We start from the raw sequence: 20,336 nt of genomic DNA, 5'->3' as shown, positions 1-20,336 counted from the left end.
CAAAGCCTTAGATTAAAAATATGATGGAGTGTGTATCTTCAAACTTTCACAAACCTGTGTTTCATTTTTTTCTGTGAAAGTTGATAGATAACAGATCAATTTAACTCATTCTCTGGGGCCTCTGTTACACAAATTAATCATCTATTGTTTAAACAAACAATAAGTAAATTTCTTTACTACAACCACATGTTAAAAGAAAGCCACCCATTCAGTAAAATAGAAATGAGGTAGTTATTTTAACAGTTATTAAAACTTGAATCAAGTTGTCAGGGTGCTTTAGCAGAATTTGTAATAGAAAAGATTAGATTTGTTTGGTATGTTTTGGTTTAAGTAGTGCAAGCTGCTCCTTTCCGAATGCTTGTTCTGTCCCTCTACTATTAATCATACCAAGGCAATTGACATTCCTGTAAGATCAATTTCAGAGTACTGGGTGCTGGTCTCTGCAACTCCAGATGAGAATATATTCGCAATCTGTATTTTAAGTTCCCAGAAAAGTGCTGTATTTTGAAAGTAGTACCCTTCCCTCCCCAAAGGCTTCGTCTGTCATTTTCTCCCAATTTAGCAAAATGCAGTTTGCCCACTCATTATTTTGACAATTATTTTGTCTTCTTACTATGTCCTCGACACTGTTAGGTGCTTAGAACATAAAAGATGAGTAAGATAGACCTAGCTTCAAGTTATTACAACTTAGCAGAGATGAAAGACAAAATTGGCCAACTTGCCATACGCAGGTACCTTTAATTCAGCCTGGGAAAGCAAAGATGGTGTCCCACAAAGGTCACGCACAATGATCTCAGCTTCAAATGTCAATTTAAGGAAGTGAAATACGGGATGGGTAGAGAAGTAGCTAGTCAATGGATTGTGTTTTCAACAAACCCAGTTCTTCTCCAAATTATATGCCTATATCGTTGATATTTTCTTAGAAATCCTTAAAATTATTTTTTATCTCTTCTAAAAATACTTCATTGCTGCGAATAGCCTATCTTCCTTAGGAAAGACTTGCCTGACATACTTTATTCATTCAAGGCCCACTGATAAATTCTGGTTCTGATACCGAGATTTGATTTGTGTTGCACAGGAAAAGACTGATGACATTTTGCTTGTGGGTTTTTAATAAAAATTATTTAAAAATTCAAACCAAACTATTGCATTTGTCAAAATCCAAGTGAGTTTAGCAATTAGAGTATGGTTCAGCATATTTTTGACAGCTCATCCTAAGTGATTTCTGAAAACCAAACTGCTTTCAGGATAATGTTCCTGTTCTCTACACAGCACTGGCATTGGTAGATATATCACAGGAGCATAAAAAAGCTGAAATTGCATTGCCCAGCAATTGCTCTCAGTAAATCCTTTTCTGCATTGGGGTCAGATATGAGGCTTGCGAACAGATCTATCTTCCATTAATTTTTATTCACTTTTCTTGCCTTTTTTCTTCTAGTTTTCTTTTCTTTTCTTTAAGGCAGATGTATATGTACAGTAAATTGTAAAAAGAACAGTTCGCTGAATAGAAAATAAAGTGCTTTTAATTTGGCAAACAATTTTTAGTAGTATTAAGCTGTAAAGAGAACTAGTCATAGGAAGAAGTTTTACGTCTTCTCAATTCTTTGAAAATTCTGTACAGAACTATAATTATTGAGAAAAACATGCAATTTGAATTAATCTGACCAGCATACTTACAATATATAACTTTTTATTAGTATTAAAAATAATAAAATCAGCAGACCCAAAGTAAATGGATATGTCGTGCTCTTTTTATTGTTATTTCCAGAGGATGAGGTAACTAAAATTTCATGCATGATGCTGTAAAAATTAAATGATGCATGATAATTTAAAAAATGACTTTTTCTTATACAAGTTGGTCTCTTCAGCTCTATATATTTATTTAGAAATCTATCTCCATCTTTTGGTTGATATTACTTTAGAATAATCAAATTTCTGTTTAAATTTAATAATGAGACAGTGTTCTGAATTTCTCAAAATGAAAGTTTGAGACATAAAGAGATTTAGCTCTGTTTGATTTGACACTTCCTTTCCGTGGACTGTTTGGAGATTACATAGACCCTATTCCGGTTACAACAGTTCCCCCTTATTCACAGTTTTCGCTTTCCATGGTTTCAGTTACCTACAGTCAAGGTCAGAAAATATTACATAGAAGATTCCAGAAGAATGGAAGATTCATAACGTTTAAAGTGTATGCCATTCTGTTGAAATCTCATGTCCCACCCAGGACATGAATCATCCTTTTGTCCAGTGTCTCCATGCTGTTTATGCTCCCCACCCATTTGTTAACAGCCACCAGGGTTATCAGATTAACTGTTGAGATACCTCAGTACTTGTGTTCAAGTAACCCTTATTTTATTTAATAATGGCCCCAAAGCACAAAAATAGTGATGCTGGAAAGTGGGATATGCCAAAGAGGAGTCATAAAGTGCTTCCTTTATGTGAAGGGTGAAAGTTCTAGACTTAATAAAGAAAGAAAGGAAATCATATGCTGAGGTTGCTGAGATCTATGGTAAGAACAAATCATCTATCCATGAAATCATGAAGAAGGGAAATAAGTTTGTGTTAGTTTTGCTGTCGCACCTCAAACAACAAAAGTTATGGCTACAATGTGTGTTACGTGTTTAAGGAAAAGGCATTAAATTTGTGGGTGAAAGACATGAACAGAAAACATGTTCCAATTCACGGCAAGATATTGTTCCAGAAAGTACTGAGCAAGACTTCAGCAGCAAATCCTCTGAAACGAGTGACACCAAGGCATTAACTGCAAGTAAGGGATGGTTACACAGATTCAGGAATAGGTTTGGACTGAAAAATATAAAAATTACTGGAGAGGCTGCCTCTTCCGAGGAAGAAGCTGCTGTCACATTTTCCAGCAGAGTTAAAGAAGTTGATTAAGGTTTTATACTATTCACAGTTTCAGACATCTACTGGCAGTCTTGGAACGTATCTATGGCAGATAAGGGGAGTCTGCTATATTCCACTTGAGATGTGTGGCACTACCCATGATTACCTAATCCGTATTTACTTTGGGTCAGATATGATCAGATTTGTATGGAAAACCCTCAGATCAGCCTGCCAAGAGTCCATTTGCATGATGGATTGAATAGTATTGGGGAAGTAATCCTTCCTGTGGGAATAGTAAGTTGACAGAGAGAAGCTTGATAAAAGTAGCCTATATATAGCACCAGAAGAATGGAGTACGTAGAACAGGAAAAATGACTGCAGCAGGAGGCCAGATCAGCCTAATGCCAGACCCGGAGAAGAGGCAGAACAGGAAATATCTTTGGCATTAAGGTGGAGGCAAAACCAGCAAATTCTAGTGGTGGAAAGAGAGTTCCACAAAAGGTAATTAGAATCCTCAGTGGCTTTCCAACATTTTCCCAGCAGGTTCATAGATATTGTTTTCTGTGGTCGTGGTCGCTGTCTGTTGTGAGTCAGAAAAAATAAAATAAAATAAAATAGAAAAAGCAGGTGCTGCTTGGTAAAAAGAGAACCAAGTTTGTGTGCAATTGTCAGACCCACTGATTGATTCTCCAGAAATAGTGTGTGTGGAGGGGTAATTTTTAAGACTAAGAGGTCCCGAAATGCCATGTTACTTTTCCTCTGGAGAGTGTCTTAGGGAAGATAGTTTAGTGTGATAAGATTAGAAAAGAATGACAAATTACAAGATTACCTGTAAAACAGATAAGAACTATACTTGTCAAACAACAAAACTAAACCCAAATACAAAATTATAAAGGAGCAAAACATAGTTAAATTAAGCTACTTCATTTAGCATTTACATTATTGTCTTCTGAATGAGTTCATGGTGTCAATAGCATCTGAGGAAGAAATAACAATATTAACAGAATAAGGGAGATCACAATGCCTCATTATTCAGCTGAGTTCATCTAAACTATTTCGTTCTGTTTATTTTATTTGGGATATTTTTTCCCAGTTTATTTTCAGCTCTGACTTCCCTAAGCAACAGATCCATATTCCCAGTGGTTGTCTGGACATCGTCACGTAAATATCATATGGGAACCTCCTATTTACAGTCAAAATTTAGTTTCTTATCTTACCATTCTCCCCCAGATTGATCTGCCTCAGATATTCTGTTTTGTCGTCGTCATCATTGTTGTTAATGATGTCACCATCTATTCAGTCTCTTGACTCTCCTGCTCCTTTGGTTCTCATATCCAATATATTGATATAAGTGTCATTATTAAGTTCTCAAATCTCACTCCTTCCTTTCTACCACTGGACTATAAATCCTTATCGTGTCTTGCCTAGAGGCTCTCGCTATTCTAGTCAATAATCTATTTACGTTATTATTATAGTCGTCATCCTAAGGACAGAGCTGATCAGCTCCAGAATCTCTGTTGGCTCCATTGCATATGGCATGAAGTTCAATCTTGTAGGCATGGAAAATAAAGCCCTGATACACTGCCACTCGGTCTCATCCCTACCACTTAGATTCTGCCACACTGAACTTCTCACCATTCTCTCATGAACCTGGCCCATTCATATCTATTCTTAAGCTTTTTCACATTTCTTCACTTGGCAAAATCTTAGCCATCTTAGTCATCTTTTCAACAGAAGACAAAAATCACCTTCTCTGGGAAGGCTTCTTAAATGTTCAAAGGCAGGATTACTTCTTTCTTCCTCTCTGTCCCTAGCACTTTACTTCCTCCCTTCAACATCATACTCACAGTGTTTATGATTGTTTCTCTATCTTGGTGTCCGTGTCCCCATTGGACTGTGAAATCCTCTAGGACAGAGAAGTGTCATAATCCTCTGTTTCCCCGGAGCCTCACAGGGTGCCTACACAATGGCTACGGAATAAGTGTTGACTAGATGAATGAATAAAGAAGCACAGTGAAATGACTAAGTCAGAGGAAAGACAGTGTGGCTTTACAAAACAGAACTACAGGAGCGCAGGATCTGGCAAAATATAGAGTCGGATATTCTTAAGTCAGAGCTTTTGTTAGGAAGAAAAAGTGTCCCTTCTCTAGAAATGCTCAGAGAGTGGTTAAGCACTTGTGAGCGGCTGGATTTGGGGTTATTCGTGCATAAGGTAGAGGTTGCTATACTAAATGACCTTTAATTCAATTCAGAAGCTGTGTTGTGCTTGGATCATCTGATGATTTCTAGTAATCAGTAATATCTGCCTTTTGATGCTGGTTCTGTAAGTTTACTTGCCATAAATGATTATATTCAGTTAGAACTAAGCAGAGATGGAGGAGTGGTATATCAAGTAAACATAAATGACATACTGTAACTTTTAGAATATTGTACATTAAAACCAAAATACCCTCTTTTTAACATTAAGAGTAACTGGGGATTTGCTAAGTGCTGTAAGTGCAGGGAGCAACTTCCTCCTACCCCTGGAATTCCTCCTTCTAGTTTAGCATTAAGGGACATTGCCCAGCCTGCACTTGGAGTTAGTCTAGCCGTCTGCTTGTGCTAAATTGTAGCTCTAATATCTCTGTGGGTTTTATGATAACATAAATAATTATAATGCATTGTTTTTATACAGCACCTTTCTTTAAGGAGCATAAAGTGCCGCATGGATGTTATCTCATTAAATCTCACAGCACACTGGGAACATTGAGAGAATGCGGGTGATATTATATCCCCTTTGAACCTAGAGCTGAAAGGGAATTGCTTCAACTGAAAGTAAATAAAAGCAAGATTGAATAAAAGCAAGATTTATAAGAGGATATAAGGTTATAGTTTAAGGAAAAAAATTGACTATGTTAGAATTAAAGAGAAATTGAAAGCCAAAAAAAGGAATTACTCTGTAAAATGGGAAAGTGTTTAGAATGTATTTATAAATATTTGTGTGCAAAATTAAAATAATGTATGATCACTATGGAAATTTAAAAACCAAGGGTTTTTTTAAAACCATCTGTAATTTTACTACAGTAACAACAAATTTCGTATATTATCTTCATGTCTTTTCCTAGTTTTTTGTTCATTTTGTTTTACTGGGTATCTGCAAGATTACATTTAGAATTATAGCATATTCAATTTTGTATTATGATTTTTTTATTTAACATGATAACTTAAAGTTTGCATAATTATAATTCTGAGAAGCTTATATTATATTCCATAGAATGATGTAGCATAATTTATTTTACTCTTCTTTTATCATAATGTTGTTTCTACTTTTTCACCATATTAAATAACATTAAATTGAAATCTATCTTTATGCATGTTTTTCATTTTTTAAGTTATTTCTTTGGCAGAAAATATTCCCAGTTATAGAATTATCAGAATAATGTGAATGTATGAGTATGTTAAAACATAACTGTATAAAAATACTCCTAAATTAACATATAAGTAAAAAAATATGAAAATAATTTTATCTAAAGATCATTTATTTGTAAGTTGGCAAAGCAGCTACTTCAAAAGTGAAAAAGTAATTAATTTTTTGTCTGTGCACAAACAAGTGGTTTGATTTTATTTTTCATCACATCTTAATTTTTTTCAATTCAATTACTTTGATCATGCGAAACCAGATAAAAAAGAGAAAGTTGAATCTCAAAGAAAGCATAAATTTGTATCAGATATAGAAAAGTAAATTTATTTAGGTAGAACAGGTAATTTCTGCCCTCGATTTTAATTTACATGGTCATATATTCTCTGAAAATAATTAGAAGTATGTGTGTGTATACCAATACCTCAAGTCCCATTTCATGAAAGTAAATAAGATTTTAAAGTTTTCTTATTAATTATAGAGGCATTGGGGAAAATGATATGCGCATAACTGTTTTCAGTGGCGAGTTGTTATGTGGTTATCTGATTTATGCCATAGTCATTTACCAAAGTAATTACCTCAAGAGTCAAGAATAAAAAATATTGGCTTTAGTTAAGGTATACATGAAAAAATATTGATGTGTGATGTAAATACTGACCAAGGAAATTGCCTGGTTAATGTTACTCCAAATGGCAATCAATCTAAATGATGACTAGAGTATGTAGTCAATAGTAGCTTAAATATGAATAAGGCATACAACCTTAACCATGAACTTGGGAATCTTAAAGTTTTAATCACTTTTCTCAATAATATTCTTAATAATCTTAAGTCGTATGCCCATTTTTATCAGTCGTATATTTGGAAGCAGTGTCGCAAGTTGACTCAGGTTAATAGGAGACACCTAAAATATTTCTGCTAGCTCACAAAACTTTTGTGAGCTCAAAGTTACTAAGAAAAGTCCATTTGGTTCTTAAAAAAAAAAAATCCACAAATTATAGCAAAGATGAGCAATTTATATGGCTACATCCTATGTCTACAACATTTCGATAAGCTACATACTCTCAGCAGCCTGTGGTAACTGTGAAATAGAAGATAAAGAATCATTGGTTAATTTATTCATTCTCTCACAGTTTAAATGAGGGGCTCCTTCCCCAGTAGGTTCATAGAGAACTTGTTTCATGACTCTATTATAAGGCTTCTATCTTACTCTGTAAGTAACATTTAGCTTATTAACATCTTCTACAGAAAATGAGTTTCTCAGAAGCAGGAATTTTTATTTATATCTTTGGTATCCTGGAGCCTTATGCAGTTTTGGCACATAATGAGCCTTTAGTAAATATTTGTGAATAAACAAATAGTTTTTGCTTCCTACTATATGTTTAGCATTATGCTAAGGACTGGGAGATATATAAAGAAGTGTACCTTCAAGTAGCATATAATCAACATATAAATGTGAAAGATAATGAACACCATGCACTGGTTTATCATTCTTTGGTGCTGGCACTGAGGAAGATAACCAAGAAGAATTATATATATCAAAAATTCTCAACTTTTGGTGATTAAGTGAATGATGGATGGGCATGGTCACAAGTTAACCCACAAGTACCAAGGTCTGTTTCTATAATTATTTGATTTATGTCTAACTCCCCTACTAGACCATAAACTTCAAGAAATCAGGATACACATGGGCTTTTGTTCACCTTTGTATCCCTAGGACCTGGAAAAGTACCTGGCAAAAGTAGATAATTGAACACCTGCTTTGCTAAGTATTCTCTGCTTTTTGTGTTGCTGGATCATTCCCATCCTTTGTTCTCAACTCAGGTGTCAGTCTTCCAAGAGACCTCCCCAAGTGACCTCTTTGTTATTCTCTTCCTCAGTTGCTAGTTTATTTCCTTCACGGCGCTTATTACCACTTACTTGATTCTACTAGTCCACTGATCTTTTACACCCTCCAGACTTGAGCTACTTGGTGGTGGAGAACCTATAGATCTGTTTTGGTCCTTATTGCACACATAGCACACATCACAGCACTTGGTACTTGTCACTGGAGAGATTCTATCCTCATAAATAACTTTTCTAACCTTACCTAAAGTTGCTTTTGCCAAACAATCATCCTGGTTCATCTGCTCTTTAGCACCAATCACTTACTGAAATTATTCTATTTATGCATTTATGCTATATTCAAACTTTAAACTCCCTGAAGGCAGAGCCTAGAACAAGGTCTACTTGCTTCACTGCTGTATCACCAGTGCTTAGAAGAGGCACTGACACAAACAATGGTTGAGTATACAAATATTCAGCAAAAATATATAAAAGATGATGGCATGAAAAGAAAAAACAAGAAAATAAATTTTTTAAGCAAAGAAAAGGGATTAGTTGTTAACCAGTGGAGCAAAACAAGTATTAGCTTAGAAATGTTGGTGGCGGAAGCAAGAGCTACTTTCAGTGGAAGATAATAAATGTGGGAATCAAAGATAGTTGGGATAGCAGTGAGAAGAAACAAATAAGTGTGGACAAGCATCTCTATATAATTCAGTAGCTTCTTTGGGGGCTCAACAAGGGAGAAAAAAAGAAACAATGAGTAGACCAAGACAGTAATGCATCATTTAGAGCCAGGACAATCTAAATTCTCACCTTTATGGGTGTAGTACAAGGAACACCACTGGGTTTGTATAGGTTGGACAGATCTAGGTTTGGCTCCTACTCTTCCAGTTATTAGCTATATTAAAGTAGGTAAGTCAGGTACCTTCTCTGAACCTTGGTTTCCACAATTACAAAATGGCAAAAATTTGTAGAATTGTTTTAGAGATAAAATAAGGAAATGTATGTAAAGAGCTACGCCTGCTGCAGGGTCTGTTTCATTTAGCTCATTGAACAGTGGCTGTTGTCATAACATTCATCAATTACAGTGCCTGGCAGAATATTTAATATTAGCAAAGAGTGTATTTCCTTACATTTAAATAACTTTAGAGGGCATCTCTTTATTTTGGATCATAGCATAAGTAATCTATTGCTCATGCTATATAATTGTCAGCAAAAGCATGCTAAATCAGAAACCATTGATTTGGAAAAAAAACACTTGTGCATTATGATAATATTTATTCTTTCATATTGTTTGTAATTAAAGTTCAGGAGAACATTTGAAGAAATCTTTCACTGATTCTTAGTTAATTAGCCAACCTTGCAGGTGTTTGCATTAAAACACCTAAACATTCTTTGTATGTATTGTTCCCAAAGAAGATATTTGAAGAAGTTCCCATTTCTTGCTAAGGCGATCATGTTGCTGTATTGAAAGGCAAATGGTACATGATTAGTTGAAGTTTTTAATCTGTGTGTGTGGTTGTTCAACAGTGGATTTATTATTGAAAAGGGGAACACAATATCAAAAGTCCCAGTATTTCTGAGTTGGGAGTTGGGGTGGGCATCAATTAGCAAATGATATTTTTGTAAAACAATTTGGAACTTTTGTCAGAAATTAATTTCTGAAGATAGTCTATTGCCTGAACAGTTTCATAATGATGTTGATTTGCCAATTTCTCCTCTTGTGAGAGGTAATGAATCAAGTGTACTCGGGTTTATATAGGAAAAATAACATATTAATTGATTTATGTGTATATGTTGCAGATATCCATAAAGCAAAGCCTTTGGCAACTGGCAAATATAATAATTTCACATTTACCTATGACTCACCAACTACAATCTAGTGCTAAAGGCAAAATTTTATGTTTTATGTTTAGTTTTTAGGATTGCTTTCATGTAGCTTTTCTGTGCATTTAAAGTCAATTTCAAAACCAAAGGCTTACCAATTTTTATGAATAAAAATTTTATGAGCTATTATCCTGAGGTAGCATAAAGTTATTTTCTGATAATTTTTTCCACCCTCCCAAGGCCTACTGTTACTTCATTTCCACATATGCTCAAGGATATTATTTGTAATGTTTCTAAATATGACACATTTCATTAGAACTTTGATATATTACACAGATATTATATAGAACTTCTACCTCATAACATTACAGATGTACTTTTTAATGTTGGTTACACTAATAATTCTATTTCAAATCAATTATCAAGAAAAGCTTTGAATAAAATTATTAATAATGTTATATTTATGGAACTTGTGTCATCTTCTACAGATTATAATTATGAGCCAGAAGAATTAATCCTTGAAATGAGAGGCTTCCAGTAACACAATACCTTAGTTTACTGACATGCAGAACAAGGAAGACTTGAGATAAAATAGTTAGATTGCTATGCACATATATATTCCCTATAGCTTTCTTTCTTGTGTTCTTTGCTCTGCCTTGTGTCATCTACATAATATAAAATTTTATCACTTAATATGTGCAGCCATGATATGTTAGTAGCATGAGTCTTACCATCATACGAGTTCCAAAGAAACATAAAAGTTGTGTCTTTTCAGGAAGTTGAAAAGTTTGATAGTCATCACTAGTGGACACTAAATCATCCCCTAATCCATCCTGTTTTCCAATGCAATGATATAGGAGTCTGCCATCAGAGTATCTAAATATGATGGAAAATATCCTCAGATGAGAAAACAGAAATGCAAAGAAGTTGGGAAGATAGTATTCATTACTAGAAATATTCTAAGTTTAGAGTCAAATCTATGCATTGGCAGTAAAAATTCTAAGATGGTCATAACATATTTAGAGTTAAATATGCATCTTGGCCTGCATATTTTGCAGGCCTTGTCAGTGACTTACAGGATAAACATAGACCCACTGCCATTTCTTGACTTTGCAATGGAAGTTAGACACGATTCCTTCCCCAGGTGCTGCAAGTAGCAAAATTATTCTAAGGAAATATTATTTCAAGATGAACTATAATATACCACTAAAAGGAAACTTATCATCACATATAGAAGTTAGCATCAAACGGAAACACATGCTGGTGTGATAGTTAGCTTGTAGGTGGAAAGATAATTGCAGCATGAGAGCCTGATGGAAAAATGTCATGAAAAAGCTTCATATGGTATACGCAAATCTCTTTGGAATCATACTGACTTGGGTACAAATCCTTTCGGTACCAATTGTGCTACATTGGGCAAGCTACTTGACTGTTCTCTAAGCCTCAGTTTACTCTCTTATAAAATGAGAACAAGCCTCCCTGGTTTACAGTAGATCAAATGCTTGACACAGAGCAAGGTCATGACAAATGTTGGTTTGCTTAGTCTGAATAAAATATGAAAACATATTTTGATCTCCTAAATAGAGTTTTCTTTCTCCTAAATGGGGTTCTCAATAAGGAGGATGCAGTGAAATACAGTTCAGGGGCTACCGATTAAATTTCATCTGCTCTCTTCTCTCTCAGCAGTCTGTTGGGCGGTCTGGGAAGAGTCCTGTAACCTCTTTGACTCTTGTTGTCTTTAACTGTAAAAGAAAGAGCTTAGTTTACTTATTAATGGCATTTGATATCCTTTGAGAATAAATGCTTTACATAAAGTCGCCATTGAATAATTGTTGAATTAGTTGAATAATTGTTGAATTAGTTGAATAATAGTGTGATGCCATCCTGTGGGGGAACTTGAGTGTGTTATTGAGAACGGCTGCAAGAAATGTAGACTTCACATTCACTCCATTAGTGCTATGTAGAATCTGTAAACCAAGCACATTGTAGTCACTTCAGGCTTTTGTGAATGATTGTGTCAATATAAAGATAGGCAACCTCTAATATTCATGTAAGACTTCTTTACTCCGGTGTGTAAACGTCTTTTCCAAAAGGACACTAAGGGTGGTGGAATATCTCTCCCACAGGTGCCCAACAAGGAAAACGATGTATTTTAGTTTGACCTCTGGAGTAGCAATAGTTTCAGAAAATTTTTCAATTCACTGAAAATATAGTTCACAAACAATAAAATGTATTTTATTCTTTCCATCCCTCTGTCCTGCTCCTATATATCTTGTGTTTCTAGTCTTTGCTTTCTTACTTGAGGGATGATAATTTTTCTCTAGAGCACAAAGGATGAACACTCTTGACCTAAAACTCATTGAAGAAAAGCATGGAACATCTGCCAGTTCAAATCCATTGCTCTAAAGGTTTTACTTTCTGTTCATGTTATCTCTGGGTGGTCCATGGAGGTCAGAGGCAGAGACTTCATGATTGTTCCAGAATCTGAAGTCTTTACTAAGAAAGATGAAAAGAGAAGGAAACCACACAGGGTACAGAGCTACTGTTTCTAAAAGCCTGCTGCCTGCAAGACACAATAAACTGAGCTCAGTGTTGTATTGTTTTGTTTTTTCAGAAAAGCAGCCATCTTGACTTCACAAAGAGTGATGGTCAGAATATTTACTGGTACAACGGAGGTACTGATCAATCAGAATGAATGCTGCCCAATCAGAATAGACACCAGCTGTAAATAGCCAGTGTGTCCATACTGTGCACACCAGCTTTTAAAATTAGTCGTTGCAGGAGCTACTGAAAATATAAAAAAAGAATCTCAGGTCTCAGAGTCCCTTATTCCAGGGGTCCCCAACCCCCAAGCCTTGGACTGGTAAGGTTTATGGCCTGTTAGGAACCAGGCCAGACAGTAGAAGGTGAACTGCAGGCAAGCAAGCGAAGCTTCATCTGTATTTGGAGCCTCTCCCCAGCACTAGCATCACCACCTCAGCTCTACCTAACATCATCAGGCACTAGATTCTTATAGGAGTACTGGTCCCTGGTGCCCGAAAGATTGGGGACTGCTGCTACTAAAATTAAATTTATTTTACACTAACGAAACACCTCCACCTGATGTCTAAGAGCATGTTCCAAGTAGATCTCTGGATTTCTTACCCACTTATCCATCTTCTATAAATGTATTGGTTTCCCAATCTCCCCAACCTCAGTAAATACTACCATGATTTACCAGTTGCTGGAACAACCAGTAAATTCGAAAAATTCAGTTGGTGATACCTTCAAAATACATCTTGATCTGAACAACTGACCACCGTTGTTTAACCACCTAAACTACTGCAAATTAACTGGTCTTCTTTCTTCCTTTAGCCGGCCTACCATTCTATTCCTGTAACCTCTCTACACTACTTGAATCACTCTAACCTTTATGTTTCTTGGAAACACCCATCTCATTTTCTCCTCAAGACCTTTACATTGGCTCTTCCTGCTGGCTGATCTGCTCCTCTTCCAGAGATTTGCACGGCTTGCTCTTCATGCCAATCAGTGCTCATACAAAGGTCACCCTCAAAGAAGTGTTCTTTTGAATCACTAAACTAGCACCCACCCCCTTACACTGCTTTATTTTCTTCAGAGCATTTATCACTGTTTGACATCACATTATAGTGCTATTTGCTGATTTACTGGTCTGTCTCCCAACTAGAATATATGCTCCATGAGACATTTCTGACAAAAAATTATAAGTATAGAAATGAACCCTTTGCAAGAAACATTAGGGGTTATTCACCTTAACCGCCCACCTGATATTTAGATTAACTTCAAACTCTTTTGTTTGTGAAGTGAATATTTTTATATTGAATTATATTTACCCACCGATCTCCACTATTATTATTTTTCACAGAGAAATGACCTCAATATTAAATAAAAATGTACCAAGGACAATATCTACTCTTTGACAGTATGCAATTAATTTTCCTATATAACCTATAGAAGAAATTGGTCATTCAGACAATTGAATGTGACCATTACTGGCAGCATGCATAGAGCCAGAACAGATACTGAAGCAGTGACATTTTGTACCAAATGTACAAATACAATAGAGCACAGAATAAGCAAGGGCTACGTTTTATTGAACTGCAGCCAGTGTTTGAGAAATAACGTGAAAGTGTGTTGTCTAATAACTTCCTTCCACTAGATATCACTCATTCTTTATTAGGAAAAGACAAATTATTAGGAGTTCTCATTTAAGTAAAAAATATGCCAATTTATTATATAGTTAATATTTATTCTTCTTAAGAGGTGCAAAGTAGATAGTTGTCGTTTGATGACCAATGGAAGCCTATCCAGAAGCTGGAGTTAGAACAGTGCATTTCTTTAGACTTTGCACCAACTTCACTTATCAGCAACTTGTCATAGCCAATGGTTTGTCTTCTTGTCTCCCCGACAACACCCATAGAAGTCTCTAAGATGTCAAGTACTCTTTCCCATGTACTGGTGAACCGTATTGCCTTAGTGAGGGATATTGATTTCTCATTATTCCTAGGTGCCACATGATGCATTTCTATTAGTTGTAAACACTTACAAGACTGACTTTTATTTTGTCCTTCATCACATCAGTCTGCAAGGGCAGGACATCTGTAAATGAGGCCCAGTGCATTTTATCAGACACTTTCAACTTGGTGCTTAAACAAGTAATGCTTTCAAGGTGTCTTGTTATAATAAAGCTTGTTTTAAAAAAACCTACTGATCTCTTGATAGAGCCTCCTGGTAAGGTCTCTTAAAAGTGACAAACGTACATTTACTTTTCAAATCTACTCTGGGAATGATTTATTTGCTTTTTTCATAGACATGAATATATCTTATTAATGTACATTGGCTTCAGAATTAGCCAGGAAAATCCATATTGTCTTTTACAAGTAAGAAAGATTATTGATGAAGAAAATACATTAAATACTACAAAATAGGCCCTTAAGATAAATTAGATTTCTTGGGCAACAATAATTTTGAGAGTTCATCAATATCTTGCAATACACAAAAACACATGAATGAGTCAAGATCTTTAAACATTTTAAGGAAGGATTTACAGTTTGACTTGGATTTGTTTTAGTGGCGAATAAGATCTGCCATCTCTACTACTTGTTGTCAAAATCCTACTCCAATCAGAAAGCCAAGATTTTTTCCCAAAGATTTTGAGTCTCTTAAATAACCTGTATGCCTCCTGAGATAAAACTCTAAGAGGTGATGGAATTTATTTGCCCTTGAGGGGAAAACAAAAACAATAGCGAATATCAAGAGAAAATGAGAGTACAATATATGAGGAAAGGACCTCTGAGAAGTAACCTCCTGCTATTTCTCTTTTGTCCGTCCTCCACATTCACCGCAGGGTACCCCTGACATTCAGCCTTGCCTTGACAACCTTCCTGGAATCTTCCACTGTGAGAAATGATCCCCCACTTTTTTTAACCGCATGTTGGTTTGCATTTTGTTTCTTGTTCTCTGACTTGGTTGGACATGTCTCATGAGCTTCTTTATATGTAGGTGGTCACTAAAAAAATGTCTTGGATTATCCCAATGAGAATTTTAACTAACTCCCCAAACATTAACTACTTCATCTCATAATATTTACATTTGGCCCCCGCTTTCTTTCCCTGTCTTCTTTTCTTTGTGATTTTTGGCTAATTGCCTAATCTTTGGGTAATTCTATATGATTCCAGCATACCTAGTTTATAGTGAAAAGGTTTTTTTCATAATCATGTATCTCAGGTTGATGTGTAATATTATTCACAAAAAAAAGTATTTGTTGTGTTGTCATTGTTTACCTAAATCCATCCTGAGTGTCCATTTATATGAAACCAAAAAGAGATTGTTGTATACCTTTAACTTTGAGAGAGCTCCGTTCATCAATTGAACAAATATTTGAGTTCTTTCTATATGTTGAGCTCTATTTCAGTAATGGAAAATATAGCAATAAACAAAACAAGAAAAAAGCCTATAAGCTCCTAGAGCTTACATTCCAATGGGGGATACACAAACACATAAGCAATATCTACTATATGTCAAGGTTTCCAAGGATTTATTCAGCCAAGTGATACTGCGGCAACTTTGCCAATTAGAAGAAGCGTAGGGTTGCCGAAAGAAATCAGGCACTTGAGATTCTTAATAAGAAACAAAAATATCACCCAAAGCGGGAGTACAATTTTTCAGGCCACCACTGTTCATTGTCATCTAAAATTCTGTTGCTAGGACACTGCTAAGCACAGAAAAGCTAATGACATTTTATAGCTGGGGTCATTTTTGGAAGAATGATGTTCTGATATTCATTGATCTAAATTCAGTTCCAAAATATGGGAGGAATAGAGAATAACAAAGGGAAAGAAATATCTGTAAAGAGGCTTTTAAATTCATATAAACCTTAATATTAGTAATCTGATGCTTTTAAATAATAGATATACAAATTATTACAATGAAAAATATTGGTATATTTTATTAACATTTAAAAATCTATTATCAATTCTATTCTAAATGGTTATCAATACTTTCCAGTAAAATCTAGTTTATCTCTTAATTTCCTCAAAAAAACAGAAATTCAATCTTTGACCCCAAAAATAAATCTTTTGTTTTGATACTATGGCTTTAGTTTTGCAAGGTAATCAGTGTTATTACATTTTTATTCTCTAATGCTTCTCTAAGTAGAACTGAGGTCTCTTCGTTTGATTTGGGAAATTGAATAATTGAATGCCAATTGGGGAATTCAAAACAGTATTGGTTTCAAGCTTGAGTTCTTCTGCATTGTACCAAGTTTTCTTCTTTGGCCCTGAGCCATGCATCTTAATGGGAAAACATAGGGAAATGGTGAATCCAGAATATCCTGAAACCATCTTGCCTGTATACCTAACATTGTCCTGAAATTCTGTCCAAATGCGGTTCATGAATAATAAGGCTACATTTGGAGAGAATCACATTTAGACATATCCGACCAAATTACACATCCAAATGTAATTTGGACATCAGTGTCCAAGTGTAATTTTTATTGCTAAGTAATAAAAATTATTTTATAGGCAAAGTAAACCATAGTATGTAAAAAATAAGATTAGATATATATCATGGCACTGCTCTTTTTTATATAGGAAATATGACCATCTGAATGAAAATTAACCGTTTCTCAGTTACTTTGAAGCAAGATACAAAGTTGGAAATCTGTTCATCGCCATGAACTGATGAGAACTGGAATAGTGTGTGTGATACAATACGCCTGAACCACAAATGTGATATACCTCTGCAATTATTGTTAGGTTTAATAGCAGAAAGTAATAAGGGAGCTTTGAATTACTAAATACAACATTTCTTGAAGAACAAAATAAATGAACATTTCATACTATGTAATCTCAGGATTAGCCTGGCTCTGCCCTGGTCTTAGTTGCTGATCACATCTTGCCTCGTCATTCTCTTACTTCAATAGTTACATCTTGTGTTCAAAATATATTTTTTACATTTATGCAGAAAGAAAAGAAAGCCATGACATTCATAACGTTTATGTGCAATCTGTGTATGAAACTTTCTATATATCCATAATTATAATGCCAAGAGAATCTCAATGTTTGCTATCATCCATTAGTCAGATTTTCCTCATCAGTCTGATTAGAAGCCAACTATCCACAGGACAGTTGCTTAGTGGAGAAAGAGTTACAGATCATCTCCTTTTCCAAATTAGGGTGAGATAAAAATGAGAGCCCTCTTGGAGTGGAGGGAGGTAGAGAAAAGTTGTTTAAATCTCCTCGTGGAACTAGCTTTTGATGAAAAATCCATGCTGTGCAATAAATGAGGACAGAAAGGAGAAGATGGCCTTCATCCTTTTTCATCTAGACCCTGAACCAGGGTTCTCCTGATCCTCCTGAAAACAGACCTATCAGTTTCCTCTGCTTCACTCTCAGGATAAACCTGACCTTGGAATCATGCTGGGGAATCAGCCATGATTGTTGGCCATTTCCCTGTCTCTTTCCTCTGTTTCCAGCAATGTGTTATTTGCTGTCCAGGCATTATGTGATCCTCCCAAGAAGCCTGTGAGATTGATATATTTAACCTCAATTTATAAATAAAGAGACAAAAAATTAAAGAGATTCAGAACACCATCCACTCTCTTCTTTCTACCTCCTTCAAATAAATACTGGGATATTACCAGCCCCAAATATCCATTCTTCATTAAGATGAGCCCCAAACATCCTGCAAATAGTAGCAATTAGTATTGTTATCATTCCACTCTGTCAAGTAAGGGCAGAATTTACACTGATTCATTAATGGTCTGGAGAAATATGCAGAGTAGGAATTGAAGTACAAAAACTAGTATAACAGGAAAAGAATGGGGGCAGGGAGTTAGAAGACTAAAGAAAAGAGTTTTGAAAAAGCAAAACATGGTGATTATAAAAAATAATGTAGAAGGATGCAATTAGTTCTGGTCAAGATGGTGGAGTAGCATGCAATTAAAAAATAATGTAGAAGGGGTGAAGCTAAGAGAATTGATGTATGAACTCTTTTTCATTAATTGTCTGTTTTTAAAATTTCTTACATGGCATCAGCTACTTCTCTCACACTTTCTCCCAAACTCCCTGCCCCAATCGTGTCTTAAAAAAAAAAAAAAAAAAAAAAAAAGACAAGTAATGCCATCTTCCAAACAAAGATCAATACTTTCTCTTCTCTTTCCTCTCCTCTCCATTTCCTTAATTTATCTTTCTCTCTCCAAGGACAGGTGGGAAATGATTGAGGAACTATTTTTTGGTGAATGAAATTTTGATCCCAGGCTACAAGAAATCTCTAGAAATTACTTTCAAACTAAAACCAATTTCATACCCAATAGAAAACTTTAGTTTCATGGAATGAAAAGCTATATGTGAACATTCCAAGAACATCTTTCCTATAAAAAGATATACCAAGCACATGTGCCCAATTACTACCAAGAAGTATCCTCTTTCTTAAACTAAGACATAAAAAAAGAGAATTTCTCTATTGAAAGTGCTGTGTGCTGTTTATCCAGGGCTAGTGAAAGATACTTTGGTTATCAATCTCTTTACTTGCCGAGCATAATTTTTCACGGGAGATGTCAGTTATATTTATCAAAAGGCCAAATTCAATTTCAGTTCTCTTTGCAGAAGTCTTGCAAATAACATAGAAAAAACAAGACAGTATCGATAATAATAATAATAAAAGCAAATGCACTTTAGTAAAATGCAATACCTCACACATATTATTACCAATTCATTTTCTACTAATGTTTTAGATCAAAATGTTCAAACTTATTTAGCTTTAATGCTTTGGGTTTTCTGAACTTCCCAAATCACATGTCTATTTGTTGCAGGGGTCTGAAAATCAAGATCTGAGACCTCTCCTTCACACCAATAGACACGAATGATGTTGCATTATTTCATTTTCCCTTTATATTTATTTATTATTAGTGTTTTAAAGTGATCCATAGATCAAGAAATTGATAGACATTGAAAGCTTTTCTGCTTACCACTGCTCACATAGTCTCCTTTCCTTTAAGGCCTGTTCTCCCCGATTGGAATTTCAGCAAAGAGGGGAGTGAAGGGACTTGGAAATCTGTAACATTTGGGCTCTTTATTATTGATACAGCTCTATCAGTTGCATATGTACAAGTCTTGGAAATTTTTGACTTTTTTATATTGAGATAATGTATTGAAATCTTAAAGTAGTATTTTGTCCATTATTTTTTCATATTCAGGTTCTTTAAAAATAGTCACTAAATACAGGACTGATAATTTAGTGATTATTTTATTATTAAAAGTGAAAAGATCTGTATTAATGCCTTTGGATCCACCTCAAATATTTCTTTATATTTAGTGCATTCTTCCCTCACATGTTAGTTATGAACTTTAATTTGTTGCCTCTATTCAAAACTAAGAGCAGGTGAGACACCTAAAAATATCCTCATTTGCCTTCACAACAAGAAAAACCAATAACAATTTGGGAATTAATTCACTATTCATCTCTCATGCTAGTGTGTCAGGCCTTCCATCATTTGGTTTGAATTGATGCGAAATTGCAGGAGAGCAGGACAGGAGACTGGCATTTTTCCATTCCATATAGTTACTGGCCAACGCGATTAATAAAAGTCCCTTGATGTAAATTGAGGAACTTGGTTAAATGAATCAGATCCTTTTTCCCATGTCTTCTTACACAAAACATGCGGTTTTAGGGTTTATAGTTTTAAAAAGTAGTGAGACAAAATTACCCCATATTTATAAAGTATGGACGACTTCCTTTCGATAAAAAGTTAAAATCAATTCTCTAAAATGAAAGAGATAAACATGTATAGATGCAAATCAATTCTGTATTGGTTTCTTATTACCACATTAAAGAGAAAAGCTGAGGAAATAAGTTATGACTTAATTTTTATTTTGAATGCGTACCGCTACCTAATGTACATAAAATAACCATCATGGAACAAAAC

General features: G+C 34.9%; 1 protein-coding gene across 1 annotated transcript in view; it reads left to right on the top strand.

The window, feature by feature from the left end:
• The window catches only part of TMEM117 (transmembrane protein 117), a 375,424-nt gene that overhangs the window by 342,143 nt on the left and 12,945 nt on the right, over nt 1-20,336 (top strand). The window lies entirely within an intron of this gene.

This window comes from Pteropus medius, unplaced genomic scaffold (assembly GCF_902729225.1).
Source record: "Pteropus medius unplaced genomic scaffold, Ma_sr-lr_union100, whole genome shotgun sequence".
NCBI classification, from domain to species: domain Eukaryota; kingdom Metazoa; phylum Chordata; class Mammalia; order Chiroptera; family Pteropodidae; genus Pteropus; species Pteropus medius.
Note: the sequence above shows the minus strand (reverse complement) of the source record. Positions and strands in the feature narration are given on the sequence as shown.